Raw genomic sequence first — 9463 nt, forward strand, 5'->3', positions numbered from 1 at the left:
GGGTTTGTGTCAGTGTCCTGTGCAGTAAGAACATTTGCTTACTGATGTTACAGTACGTGGGCTTTACTTCAATACATGGCATTATGTTGTAGGGTTTATTTTTTGGTGGAGGTTGCTGTCTAAAATCGCCAGCTATCCTATGGCCCTGTGGATGTTCTGGGCTGTGTGTTATGGCTGTACACATTTCCTGTAACACTGATTATTTGTTAGATTAAAAACACCAAAGCATTTGTTTCAAAAGGAAAAACAACACGCTCCGAGAATTCAAAGGCTTTAAAGCTGCAGACAGAAAGCTCTGTGTATCCATGGCCAGAACCTACTGATGTTTTTCAGCTACTTGAATAGGAAACGCCGCGTTTCTGGACTAAGCCAGCCAGCTCTCTGTAATCCCCTCAGTGCTGCTCTGAGCACCCTGACTCTGCCTGGCAGAAGTGCTCAGGATCCTCAGCCTGGCCTCCCCCCCTTCCAGGTGCCCGTCTGGTTTCTTTTGGATGGATTCCTTCAGCATGGTTTGGTGCAGAAGCTTTGAACCACACTCAGTACTTGTGTTTTTACCACCAATTAAAACTGCAGTTTCCTCCTGCGAGTAAGAAGAGCTTGGCATTAGCGGTGCCCTGTAGTTCGTTCATTGCCTGCTGCAGGTTGTTGCAGGAATGGCCACTGTAACACTTTATTTCTGCAACGCTTCTCATTTGGGCACATAACAGAACGAAGCGGTTCCTGGGGAAGAAGGGTAAGGTGAGCTCAAGAAGCCCACGAGCTGGTGAGCTCCAGGGCCTGGGAGGCGATAAAGAAGGGGCACAGCACTTGGTGTCTTGCCCTCCTGTTTCCTACTTCTTTTTGTGGTGGTTTTACCCAGCTGTGCAGCTGAGCTCCACCACAACCGCTCAGGAGAGAAGGGGAAGAAGAAAAGGAAAGAAACAACTCATGGGTTGAGATGAGGATAATTTAAGTAAAGGAAAAATAATTATACGGGGAAAGTTATTATTAATTAAATAATTAAAGGGGAAAAGGGAAATGGGAAAAGGGGAAAAAATTAAGCAAGGGCCGTGTGGAAGTGCAGAGAAAAGAAATTCCTCTCTCCTTCCCACCGAGCGATGCTTGACCATGTCCTTGCAGCAGGGCCTCAATGCACGCAGCCGGTGTTCGGGAGGACAGACGTTTTCACAATGAGAGCCCACCCCTCCCCTCTTCTTCCTTTTCCCACCTTTTGTTGCTGAGTGTGACACCACACGGCATGGAATGTCCCTTTGGTGGGTTTAGGTCAGCCGCCTGGTGACGTCCCCTCCCCACCCCTCGCCCACCCCCAGCCTGCTGGCTCTGGGGGTTGGAGGAGTCCCGGTGCGGTGCCAGCACTGCTCAGCAGCAGGCACAGCACCGGTGTGGTACCAGGGCTGTTCTAGCTACACGTGCAGAGCACAGCGCTGCATGGGCTGCTGCAGGGAACGTAACTCCATCCCAGCCAGACCCGGCACACTTTTCTCCATGCATTTGCAGCATCTCTCGGAGCTGGGGCACTGGCTGGACCTCTGCCCTGGCCCAGCTGGGGGTTTTTGGAGGACAGAGAGGCAGAACTGGGCAGAGGTGCCCCCAGACATGGTGTGGTTACAGGTGAGGGAAAGGTGCCTGCAGCAGCAGAGGGACATGGGCTGCAGGCTGTTGGGTGTCTCACGCGTTGTCCCTGCATCTGCCAGGCTCTTTTAGATTTGCCTAGTCAACGAAGCAAAGAAACTTGGGAGAAAAGCTTCCACTGAGCTTCTCCACTTGACACAAGCGCATTTTCATCCTGTGTTCCTGAAAGGAGCTTTTCAAGCACCATGCATTGCTGGGGATCTTCTCACTCTTGGGCACTGAGTGACCTGGGACGGGGTTTGGGGGACCAGATCCCCTACCGACCTTTAGGATACCTACCAGCAAGATAGTGTCTGTCCTCCAGTTAGCCTTGGCCCAGAAGGGCCCTCAGGAGCCGGGGAGGTCAGACTGGTGAGCTCTCGCACGCTGGGGTCAGCTGGCAGCATCTCCAGCAGGACAATTTCAAAGAGGCAGGTTATCTCTGTTGCCATGTGGGCTGGGACAGAGGAAAGCCACAAGATGCAGCATCCAAAGCCTGCGGTTCCCAGACGCTGTCCTACATCTGTCAGGCTGATTTCGGGGAGCTCGCCCTGGGTCACCGACCTGGGCGCTGTACCCTCCTGTCCCCCTGGTCTGTGAAGGGAACCCATGGCTTGGCTGCCCCGAATCCCTCATCTTAAATTTATGTGCCCGGTAACACAGATTCAGGTAGCAGTGACTGGCACAAGCTTGTAGGGGCAGCTGGAGTGTGGAGGAGAAATGACGAAGCTTGGCAGTGTTTGGCTGGTCCAGAGAAACTGGAAACCGCTCACTTGTGTACATACTGCCTCTTTTTAATGCTTTTCCTTTGCCTTGCCTTCACAATTAACTTTTGTCACCTGTCATGAAACTCTCTTCTCCTTTGACAGAGGGTATTCAGAGCTCCATTTCCATGGTGATGAGCAGGATGCTGAGCATCTGCACAGGCAGACGTTATCTGCACTTTCTTGTGGCTGCTGGCTTAAAGGGGATTGATTTCTCAATCATTTCTTCAGCAGTGGTAGGAGGTGCTCCCTGGTGCCCGTGCTCCTCATACCATACTGGTGGGGCTGATACCACGCGGCAGCAGCAGGTATGGCACACTGATCATGATGTGCACGTCCTCAGAGGCAGACGTCCCTGTGCAGTAAGCTGTTGAGGAGAGGCTGGACAAGTCAGCAGGATGGCATGGGGTGAGTGGCACACATGGAAAGCTTCATGCAGACTTTCCCCGAGGCAGTTCTCAGGGCCGTAGGGATTGTTCTGGGGTAGGATGTCAGGAGGAAGCCTAAGCTGAAGATGATTGTCATATTTAGTCTGACCTTGTCTTGTATCTGGGGATGTCCCTGCAGGACAGGCTCGCTGGGGCTGTGCTCACAAAGTGTTTGATGACATGAGAGTGGCAGAAGTGCTCCTCGGACACCAGGACCACCACGGGGCTGATGAAGGAGACTCCCCTTGCCACTGCAGCCAGGCTAACCAGGACAGGTATTTTCTGGTCATTATATCTGTGCACTGTGGTGAGTTGCAAATGGCCAATTACCTGTCCAGCACCATGAGGACGGTAAAACCCAACATGATGAAAATGTACAGGAGAACATCTGGGCCAGGCAGCCCCCCAGGGAGATGGAGCTGAGATCAAAGAGGAAACCCAGCAGCAACCTGGGCACAAATGTGCTGGAGCGGCAGAGATCAGAGCAATGCGCAGGTCTGTGGGGGAGTGGAGGCTTTCCTGCGCCCTCAGTGTAGATGGGGATGGAGTTTGCTGTGATGATCAGAAGGTACAGGCAGAAAAAACAGATGAGGAGGAGCCATCTGTGCTTGTGCACCCCAGGGAATCCAACCAGGAGGACTTCTGTGATCCTGTGATTCTGTAATTCAGCCTGGGATGTGCTGGCTGACCCCCTCTAGTTCCCTGCCAGTGTCAACCTGCTGGCAGGGCTCAGCCTTCCCGGGCCCGAAGGAAGAAAGCACAGCTTCTCCTGCTGCAGATGCAGATCTCTTCTCCCTGCAATAAAACTCTTGTTATGCTGGACAGGCCCTGGAAACTGAAGCTAGAAGTGGTGAGAATGGGAGATCTGATCACTGGTGAGGGGCTGCACAGAGCTGTAGCGCTCAGCTCCGCTGCCTCTTTTCTCTTCAGTTCCTTCAGTAAGTGAAAGGCAACAGAAGCCTTGAAAAATGAGTGACGACTAAAGAGGCACCTACACACTCAAGGATTTGCAGCACTTGGCCCAGCTCCAAGCTGCCAGCAGGTTTCACCCGTTATCAAGCAAGACTGGGAGGAGGGAAACAGGGCAGGAATTTGTGTCACCAATACCCCAAACCACCTGGTCTCTCCATCTGCGTCGTGCTCAGAGCGAGGTTCTCAGGAAGACACCAAGCAGGTGACTTCTGTGAGGGGAAGAGCAAGTTTGGGTGTGCACATCAGCGCAGCAGACCCAATTTTCCACGTGCACTCCACTTACACTGTTAAGAGCAGCTCAGAACAACAGGAGCTGAAATGCCATGCAAGTGGCAGAAAAATAAAACTGCACCGGGTCCGGGACGTTACAACCAGACTGTCCCCACCGTTAAGTTCCTGGCGTGGTCCCTGGCATGGCTTGGACAACAGCCACCTACCCCAAGCAATTCCTGGGCTTGCTTTTGGGGGGGGCTGGCAGGGTGGTTTCAGTGGCACCACTTGATTTTTGAGTCTAGAAGGTTTTTAGCGTGGGGGCATAGCAAGAGTCTGCCAGTTGGCCACAGGGCCAGTTTGGCTAATTTATGTCATCAGCACGAAGTGTGACAAGATCCAAAAGCTGATATTTCGGAATCCTGGACAGCGCTGCCTCTTGCATGAGCATTGATCCAGAGACAGCATTAATTTCAGGGAGTGTCCAGGGCACAAACCCCTCTCTTTTTTCCACCAGGCTGGTGTTCAGTGAACCTATTTGCATGTTCCCTTTGGCCATGGTCTCGTGTTGAAGTGCCCTGGTTGCTGTCCTGTAAGGTTTTGTCTGTCCTCAGCTCCAGCTCCTTTGCTTTCAGATGCCGTGACTCAGGCACACGTTTTGTTCAGGGTAAGGAAGCAAGCCCACCGCTACAACAGCACAAAAGGAGCTATTCAGGGCATGATTTTGGCCTTGCTAGAGCTAGGATGCTTTGGGAATCTTAATCGGTTTCTGGACGGGACTATCCATGGTGCTGTGGGTCCAGGCCCAGACCCCTGGCTCGGCCAGCCCCCTGTTCTGTGGCTCTCAGAAGTCCCCAGCAGTGCACACGTGTGGCAGGGAGCGCTGGGGGAGGCGTGTGGCGTTGCTCTTCTCCCTCCATCCCCTGCCTCTTCCCTTGTTTGTGTCACGGGAGCGCTGCCTGCACGTGCCTGCGGAGGGGATGCTGCTGGTGCCGGGGGGCTGCGCTCCCAGGGCCAGGGCTGCATCGGGGGAGCTGAGCTGGAGATGTGTGCTGCTGTTTGCTTGGGCAGGATGGAAGTCTGCCTGAGCATTGGCAAAGAATGAGTACAATTATCAAGGGAAAACCATTTCAGAGCAGAGAGCTGGACATCAAACTGATTCAGCGTTGACTGAGGCATCCCAGCTTTTGTGTGTTTGTCTTAGCAAATCTCTTCCACTCTGCTATTTCCTTGATAAAATAAACATCCCTGCTTTCCTGCTGTGAGCTGAGCTCCAGCCCTGCCCCAACACTGGCAAAAGTCTCCTCCCAAGAGCAGAGCGATGCAGGAGTGGTGCCAGAGCATCTGCAGTCCTGGGCCCCCAGGGCTCCGTTACTGAGGTTTGGGAGAAGCTCATGGCTCATCGCACCCAACCCACTGCTGTCACCAGCACCGTGACATGAACCTCCAAAAGCAGCACCTGCATGCCTTCTGGAGGCCGGTTTGGTCGTTTCCCCCTGCTACACAGCTGTTCCTGCATCTCAGTGCAACTCCCAGACCCCTTTCAGCCTAAGCTCTGTGCTTGGTTTCTGAGAGCAGCCTTTGTTTCACATTGCTCACCGCTGCCCGAGCACCCTCTGTGAGCATCCCATCCCTCTCCCGGCTCTCCAAGCCCTGCCAGTGCCCCCAGGGAGGAGAGGGCCCCGTGCTCAGGTCCTGCACAGATAACACAGGGTGTGAAGAAGGGAGTCACATACTGCAGGGTTTTTGGTGCCGTGGCAGGAGCTTTCCTCCCACGCGGGGAGGACCGCGGCACAGCAGCATCGAGGCGGCCCCACAGCTTGACCAGGAACCAGTGGTTTCATCCCCGGCTCTGGAAACAAAGCTTGTATCACAGCTGCTGGCACCATGCTTGGGGGCATCTGTAAAGGCTGGTTTTTAAGGGGTGGGCAGTTTTAAAGACATTGTTCGGGCAGCGTCGATCCCTTGAGCTCGGCAGGGAAACATGATCTGAGTCTGTGCGGCAACGTGTGGCTTCCCATTGGTTTCGACCCAAAAAGGTTCATTTTAAACATGCTCAGGGCTGTGAATGTCAATGAACCGCCTCATCAACAGCCTGCGCCCACCAAAGCATCTGATGGGAGCTGCTGGGACCTCCCTTGGGTATGGAGCAGGGGGGTCCCACCACGAGAAGCCCAGCACAGGCCTAGCACAGTGGGGGTCCCACCTGGACCGCGAGGTGGCTGCTCAGACCAGGAGCTGCTGGGGGGATGTCACAGCCCTGCACCAAGGGCACCGGGACAAAAACCCTCCCCGACAGGGACAGGGGAGGCAGGGGCAGAAAGGGCAAAGGAGGAAATGTGGAGTGGGGGGGGACAATAAATGAGTATGCACCAAAAGAACAGTCAGGAGGCAAGGGAAGAGGAGAAAAGATGGGCAGTGAGAAACCTTCAGTAAGGAGCAGAAGAAGCCTCGTGGCTGGGGCAGGTGCTGGCTGGGTGATGCTGGGGAGAGGCAGAAGTGCTGTGACCCCTCCTGCTCCATGCCCGGCTGGCAGTGGGAGCAAGGCTGAGCCCTGTGAGATGGTGTGGGCGCAGGAGAAAGTCTGACGTCTGACCGAGGAGGCTGCAGGACAGCATCAGCTACGTGAAACCCAGCGCTGGCCATCAAATGGCTGAAAGCAACAGACCAAAGGGCTCCCTGATGCATCCTTTCTTTTTTTCTTCTTTTTCTTTTTTTTCAACAAGTGCTTGAAATCTGCATTTCTCTCCAGCTGCAGCACTGATGGAGGCAGAGCTGGCTCTGGGATTTAGGAACAGAAGCAGCCATGAGCCCTGCTCCCTCGGGACACCCCAAACCCCAGCCTGGGACCTCTGCTCGCGTGCAGCCAGACCCCAGAGCTCCAGGGTGCGCTCCAGGAGTGGGAAGGAGCAGCTAACTGGGGACTCTGCCAACACGCAGCCAGAGGCTATAAATACAGCCCATGCCTGCCAGCTCGGTTTCACAGGAGGCAGGTTTCTGGCCAGGAAACTGTCTGTTTTTTCCTGCAGGATTATGTGTTCCTCCACTGAAGTGTGTGGGCTTTGCCACAGGTGGATTTCTCCAAGGTCTCTGACAGTGCTGCAAGCAGCCTTGGTGAGAAGCCTGCAAGGGATGAACGGGGAGCATCGGGGGATTAAGTGGCTCATGAGTCACTCGCGGTGCTCGAGGCAGCACTATTAATTAGAAGGGCTCAAGGCTGTTCGCATCAAGGACTTCCAGCAATCGCTTCTTCCTCCACTTCTATTAAAGATGTTGCTGGCGATCTGGACATCATCACGAGGTCTGGAGGCTTCCCTCCTGTCCTCTGTGAGGAAGCCCCGTGTGAGGCCCCCCCAGCCTTGGGCTGTGAGCAGCTTTCACCACCCCTGCAGTCTGTGATAAACCCTTAATGACCGCAGCAAACCAGGCTGGTCCTGAGCCCCAGAGTGTCCACCTGTGTGCTCCCTGGGGCTGGAATGTCCCTTGCTGGTGCTGCCTGAGACCGTCTGCCCTGGTCCTTGCTCCCCTGCCGATGCCTCCACAGGTCCCTTCTCCTCCTCCTGAGCTGCCCTGAGGCATCTGCGGCTTTCCGGGGTCATGGCTGGCCGGTTCCCTCAGCCAGCAGCCAGCAGAGCCAGCTGGTCTGGCACCACCTCCTTTGGGGCAACCCTTGGTGGGTTTTACCCCATTTCCACTCAGCTCTAGTTATTCTCATCATACCAGCAGTCATTTACTGGATGAGTCACGGAGGAGCACATTTTGGGCAAAAATCAAACCCTGGTTAGGCAGGGGACTTGTAACCACCCCCTCCCTCTGTATCTGATGCACAATCAGAATGGAAAGAGGAGAGCTAGGTGGTAGTCAGCATGAATGCTAAGTCTGACATTAATACAGCTGGAAGAGTTGGAAAAGCCCAAGGAAAGCTCAGGAAAGATTCCTGACTGCAGGGTGAAGGCTGAAGAAAAACACAGCAAGATATATTAAGAAAATATCCTAAAATGAATATTCTAGAATGAAGAAAATACTCCCACTGACGGTAAAATTGCTGGTCTTGCTGTGGAGAAAAGGGAGGTGTTTGGTTAAGCACTGAGCCTGGAGAGAAGCTGGCCAGTGCCCCAGCATCCCTGACGGAGGAGAACCTGCAGGGATAGCGTCCGAGAGATTTGCTGTAGGCAATGGCTCGGAGCTGGCTGTCCTGCTCCTCCTCATATCTGAATTGGACGGGGGAGATCTGGTCCAAAAGCTGGAATCTGGGAAGTGCCGGGGTTTTGCTAGACCCGGGTATCTGGGTGACCCTCCATGGCCAGAGGTCCCAGAGTGGCACCAGGGCCGTGCTGCAGGGGTTTGAAGAGCCAGAAGACCATTGATGCTGGGTGGTGTGGCCACAAGGCATGAACACTTTGTTAAACAAAGCCAGGTGCTGGGTCATTTGGGAAAGGTGATGATTTAGACATGGCATTGTTTTCACCCAGCTGGACGTGCCAAGAACTGGGTCTGCAGCACAAGGTGCACCCAGCTGGGATCTCAAGACACCAGCAATGCCCACTGAGTGACTTGGTATGGAAAGGGACAAAAATCATCAGGAGCCTAGAAAACATGGCCAGAAGGAAAGGCTGAGGGAACTGGTGGCATTTAGTCTGGAGCAGACTGAGGTAAGATACAAAACCAATCAGCACATAAGAAACTCTTGCAGAGAGAGCAGGAGAATGTCTTTAACTGCAAGGAGAGATACAGGCTAAAGACATGTGAGCTTCTCAAAACGTCTGCAAAATATTTAAAGAGCTGCTAAACCCCACCAGCCATGACAAGTGCCGTGCAGCTGGCTCAGTGCTGGGGCACAGGGACAGACCCAGTGGCCTCCCAGGGTTGTTCCAGCCTGGGTTTTGGGACACATGCAGGTGGTGCCAGCAAGGCTTGGGCTCTCTCAGCCCTCCCTCATGCAGCCTCACCCCAAGCAGACCCCAAAGGGAACGGGCATCACCGTCCCCTGAGCCAGACCCTTCCTGCACAGCCTGCGGGGCCCTGGGGCTGCCAGGGCTGAGATGAGACATCAGCAGTTCCTTTTGCTGCTGTTGCTGCTCTCTCCCAGGCAGACACGCTCATTAGTTCTCCTCTGAGGATTTCAAGAGATTAATAAACACTGCTCTCTTGATCTATGTGGTTGCTGGGGTGCAGAGATGCTGGCCGTGGACCAGCTCTGCAGGGCTCTGTGCACGTGCTGGTGCTGAGCTCCTCCAGCCCGCGGCTCAGCGCTGGTCCTGGGCCGTGCAGCGTGGGGCTGGAGCGCCTGGGGGGGTCGGCACCGTGCTTGCTGCTCAGTCCCTTCCCTGCAGCAAGCAGTGTCCCTGAGATTGTGCTGCTGCCTCCCCTCTCCTAGCTGGAGCCTGCTGGCCGGTGCCAAGGTGGTGGAGAGGAGCAACCTCAGATGCCTGAAACCCCAGCAGGGTTCATGGGGACAGGCGCACACATCAGGCATCA

This window comes from Cygnus atratus, chromosome 1 (genome assembly GCF_013377495.2).
Source record: "Cygnus atratus isolate AKBS03 ecotype Queensland, Australia chromosome 1, CAtr_DNAZoo_HiC_assembly, whole genome shotgun sequence".
Lineage (NCBI taxonomy): Eukaryota > Metazoa > Chordata > Aves > Anseriformes > Anatidae > Cygnus > Cygnus atratus.